Consider the following 5853-nt stretch of genomic DNA (forward strand, 5'->3'; position numbering starts at 1 on the left):
TTGGTATTTCTAAACTATTTGGGATCCTGAAAAGCCTGGAAATTATTTCCTGAAGTCTGGATCTGACCTTGACACATGCTGTCATTTTGATTTCTTGATTTTATTAACTACCCTTGTAATGTAAAAACATGGATCCGAAGTGAAATGAATATTGGAAATTAAGGGCTCTTTGATACCTGTACATTGTGAAAGAGACAAAGGAACAATTCAACAAAGTGATCAATGTTTATGGAAAGGAAGCAAGGCGAATCCAGTTCTTATTTTTTAAATAGTGGACTCGTCAACAGAACGAAGATATGTTCAATGTAATGCTTTGTAAAATAATATGAAAAGGTAAAATTAAGTTTCTATGACCGAAGGAAAAGGTATGAAATATTACTTTGTCCCCGTGAGAAAAAAAATATCCTGCAGGCACCCTTGGTGTAAGGGTTAACACACCCAAATGTCCAACTCTCTTCCATGTAGTACACCTTTGACTGCATTTTGCTGACTAACGAGGCCCTGGAGCCTGGATCCAATGCCAGCATAATCCTCTGTAGGGTTTGTGTTTTGTTCTTTCCATATATATATTCATCTATTTCATCTTATCACACCATTCATTCTCATCTTTACGATTAGCCTAGAGGTCAGGAAAGCAATGTAAAAGAAACTATCATATCAACAAAGCCTAATATAATGATTTTCAAATTACTTTTCTAGCACATAACCTTAAAAATTCCATTGCATGTGGATATGACTATAGTAAAAAAGTATTATGTTGAGAGTCTGGCCAAGCTAAGAACAAGTGCGAGAACCACCTTTATGGCAGTGACCTACCTACGAAGAAACTTGCGGTCACCTATGCTGACCCCCCCCCCCCCCCATAGACATACTACTACAAGATGTTACAGCTGCGGGTTAAAAATGGTTGACAGTATGGCGGCACTGGAAGGTCGTTTCCTCGCGACCACCGACGGCAGCACCGTCGGGGAAAAAACAGAAGACGAACGCTATGCGCAAGGACTCGCGGATTGCTCGAAACGACAAAACACTATCGTGTTCCGTACCATTAGCGTTCCGATACTTTCTAACCGCTTCAGCCGATTTGCGCGTATAATAAATTATAAAATTGACTAAACGTAGTTAGAAGTGGCGGAAATTAATTATATGCAATGTTTTCGTTTAAGTACAAACTTTTCGCATTAAAATTGATTTCTATCACAAAAATAAAAGTATACGAAAATTATATGGAAAACGTACTATTACCAAAACTTCCTGAAATTGCACTCTTACTTTAAGTGGAAATATATAATTTCCTCTAAAGGCATTTTTAAAAACATTCTTCATCATACGAAAATGACAGTCTTAAAATAGGTGACTTTTTTTTTCTTGGGTGGAGAAATGGAATGAAATAAGTATACAATAATTCAGAACGATTTATGTCATGCTAATCCATATTTGCAAAAAAAAAAAAAAAAAAATCCTGACTGATCCTTCCGCTATACAGGATTGTATTGCAAGATATTACACCGATCAATAAAACATTTTGTTTACCACATATTAAAACGAAAAAAATAACTGCCTACAGCAACTACGCTCCATTCGATAATAAAAATTTCAATACTGTCAGGGATCAGTTCACATACCTTATGGCCATGGACGTCCGAAAGGGGGGCGGGGCACGCCCTTCCCCCTGGATAATGAATGTCTGACAAAAGGTATATATTTCACACATAATTTTATTTCAGTCAGTAATTTATGTTAATTATTATAAGGGCGTTGAAGAACATGATAATTTCAGACTGAAGCAGTGTTTTTTGAAGGGACATCACTATTATGGGGGAAAATATGACTCCTTTGCCCCCTGGAAAAAAAAATTGCCTTACTTGCCCCTCCCTGGAAAAAATCCTGTGGACGCCTATGCTTATGGCACTGATTAGAAATAGGTTAGTCTGCACAGAAACAATATAATAATTACCAAGAGAATGCTCGGAAGTTTTCTCAAAAATCAAATCAATAAAAAGTACTAGGTTGAATGCTACGAAAAGGTTCAGCCTCTTAACACAAATTTACTGTCATGACACTGACCATTAAGTTGAAGTGAAATTTCATACCTTATTGTAGCAAGTGCAGCAGCACCTACTATACATATATGCTTTTTACACTGAAAGAAAAGTATGAAAATATACTTTGGAAAATTAATAGTTGTTCCTTCTTTCAGCATTTAAAGCAATTGAAAGAATGAAAACCCCTAATATTGAAAATTAATATTTCTACTTTAAAAAAACAGAAAATATTAACAAAAATAATATCTACACACACACATATATATATATATATAAAATGATATCTACAATATCTCTTACATAAAACATCTTATTTAAAAACCAAATACTCATCATTTACTAAATAGCTGAACATGAATGAAGAAATGTTGATTTATTTCCCTCCACGATGAACTTTGTGCCAGCTGATACGAGACTTAAACAGAGAAGTGCCATATTTATTACACTTCCCACGTCCAAGTCCCATACCGGACTTTGCATTTGTATCTCTTCTATCTTGATGTGTGCATAAAACACGCACACAGGTGGATAATTCCTAGAAATTAAATAAATGCTCTACAGTGCCGTACAGTAGGATTCATTTTCTTGCATTTTCATCTTCAAATACTATGTACTGGGAATTGCCCAATGGGTAACATAGTTTCCCTGGTGACACTAACATTTCAGTAGCCAACATGCTAGAGTGCTCACCACATAAATGAGAGTACACTTTGCAAAAATAAAGTCGACCGAAGCTATGGCAAACAAAAATAATGTACTTAATGTACTCACTTTAAGAAATGCATGACTTCATTATCAACTTTGGCTGCTTTATCCTAAGGACATACGAGCACCATTACAAAAATAAAAAATTCATATTGGACCTTGCTACTCCATACCTCCTTTCTGTAGTTATTACGCATAGTTTTATAACATGAGCAACTAGTATTTAATGAAGTACAGCATAAACAGTGTGCAGCAGAGACTACTTACTTTCATACATCTCACTGGACTTGATTAATCTGTTATATCAGTAACTACTGTACTGCGTGTATCATGATACATGCATGTTACTGAACACAAAAATGTTCATCAAAATAGATAAATTGTGGAAATGATCACACTCTGAAGTGTTGTTTTTTTCCCACAGAAAGGTTTCTCCGAACTGCAAAGTTATTCCCACAGTTTGCAGTACTGAAAGCACCTTTTCATTCTCTTGTTATGGTAACAGTTTCATACATCGGAGACACATTTCTTCATTTTTACAGAAGAAACTACTTATGGAAATGAGTTTCTCTAAGGTTTCCAACGTTAGTAGAGGTATTTTCTTTCATCATGGTATCTATTTGACCGGGAAATCATGTCAGTGTTTCCAACCCACCCTTTTTTTTAACTATTCTTGCCTAACCTAACCAAACCTAACCTTATCGGAATGGTTCGTGGGTCTGTCCGTCAGCTACCAGTGCATAATGTACAATTTGCACACCTGACTAACACAATAGTAGGTATTTTTCGGTGAAGGTTGGAAAACACTGATATTCGAAAACAAAAAAAAAACGATATCATTCATAAAGTAAACGATATAGCACCGTTACGTGCGTTCAGCAGCACTTAGATAAATTAGTAGAAAAAGTGTTTGTTTTAGTGTAAAAAGCATATTGGCACCTTGAACTATGTTCCACAATACACAATTGGTAAGTACGAACCATGCAAAACACAAAATATCTGATTTTAATGTGTCTCGGATCTATGAAACTGGTACCTTTATTATTAAGTACAGATGCTATTATATTTCACACATTGTCAATTTTTGCAAGTTAAATCACTCAACTTACCACAGAGCTTAACACAAATTAAAAATGATGATTATTGATTATTATTACCACTTTTTAGAGAGAGCAGTGATATCACATGGTATAGATGATTATTTTTTGAGACATAGAACCTAACAAGCAATGCAAAACAAAATCTTACAAGAGAACGTGACTGTTTTATAAAATAATTCCCACATTGTGAGGAATCATGAGTTTAGGTGAAAATTGCACAAAAACGAGGTTGACCACTTGGTGAAAATAGTAACTGAAAATATGTTGCTTTCAATACAAAGTTGCATTTACCTCAAATGATCCTTAAGCATTAGCTACATACAAATAGAAAAGGCTGCGACTATTTTCAAATAATTACCAGAATCATAACATAAGTAGGATAGGATCATTAGGTTTAATTATCTGATTATTTCCGCGCGTGTGTATAATTATAAAAGTAAGAGAACCAAACCTGGTCCACCTAAACCATTCAAGCAAGAAAATACGAGAGGAATTAAGTTATTGTAGAAGCATAACATCACAGAATAAGTTATACACGTGGAACTTGGCCCTTACAGAACAGTATATAATATTATTACCATTTCATTAAAATTCCTGAGTTTTTATTTTAAACAACAAATGATACACAATTACAATCAGAAAGTTCGATTTCGATACTGAATGCAAGCCTGTACCACAGAGATGAAATGAACGGAATTTGGTTCGCGTTTGGCGATACTTCTTTATACTTTTTGAAAAAAGCTTTGATACGTATTACGCAGTGATTTCATACAATGTTAAATTACGATTTCATTAACTACATTAGGCAACACTTATCGCATCCCCAAAATAATATTCTAATGACAAGAATCAGACGACACAATTTCAAAATGTAAATAGACTGGTCGGCCGGATGAAGCTACTTATCCAAATTAGAAACTAAATATTGTGTAAATGAAAGAGTTGTAGAATACGTACATTCCTGGTACTATTTGTAAATATTACACGTATTCTACTCTCATTCTCGCAATAAAATTTAGTAGAAGAAAAGGTTCGTGAATATGGACACGAATTTGACTTCAGCCGGTTCGCGAGGAACAGTAGAAACACAGAATACTAACTACGGTCAACCAATCTCCCATAAGACTGAAACAGCCCTGCCCCCCCCCCCCCCCCCGTTTGGGTAACAGAATCCCTCCTCCACTAAGTGGCCATCAGGAAAACAGATTTTGTCAAAATAACTGTTCTGCGCTGTGAATGGGGCCTGGGAGATGTCCTATTTCATGCTTTCCTTTCAACATAGTATGTGCCGTTTTGACGTGAGGCAAAAAATTTGCACTTATCCAAAAATTCTTGCTGAAGTTTAAAGAAAACCCTGAAACCGAAAAGCAGACAATACTGTTTATGCAATGATGGTGCAAAAGAGAGATGTAGAAGAAAAGGTTGATAAATAACAATTACTTACGTCACAATGGGAGCGAATTAAGAATGCAGAGAATGTCTCCAATTTCGTTAATGTTTGGTATACTCTAAATTTGGTCCTCTAATCACGAATCTGTTGTTAAAATGCGGGGGTCTGGAAATAGGGAAAAAAGCCGATATAAGTTCAGAATATATTTTTTAAATCTATATCGTATTGTTTTACGAACAAAATGTTAAGGTAGTGTCTGCTGCCACATTCTTTTTCTGCTTTAACCTTAAAAGAGACATCTTTCATTGATTACCAATACCAATTAATTTCGTAGTTCCCTCTTTGCTTAAAATTGTGGTGGTGTTACTAATTATCCCGTGATGTACAGCGAAAGATAGAAATTCGATTGGTAGAGAAATAATAAATATTTTGTTGATAGGATTGACTAAATATAAATTACAACATTAAATAAGCCCATTAAATATTAAAAAGCAACCAAATTTTATTAAAGTATATAGGCAATTACTGACAATTATGTGCTTAGGGATAATTTTGATATCCCGTGCGTGATGAAAGTATACTGTGCTTTTCCGAGCCGAATGTTGGCCGTATA

The sequence above is a fragment of the Lepisma saccharinum genome, chromosome 12 (genome assembly GCF_977018435.1).
Source record: "Lepisma saccharinum chromosome 12, izLepSacc3.1, whole genome shotgun sequence".
Lineage (NCBI taxonomy): Eukaryota > Metazoa > Arthropoda > Insecta > Zygentoma > Lepismatidae > Lepisma > Lepisma saccharinum.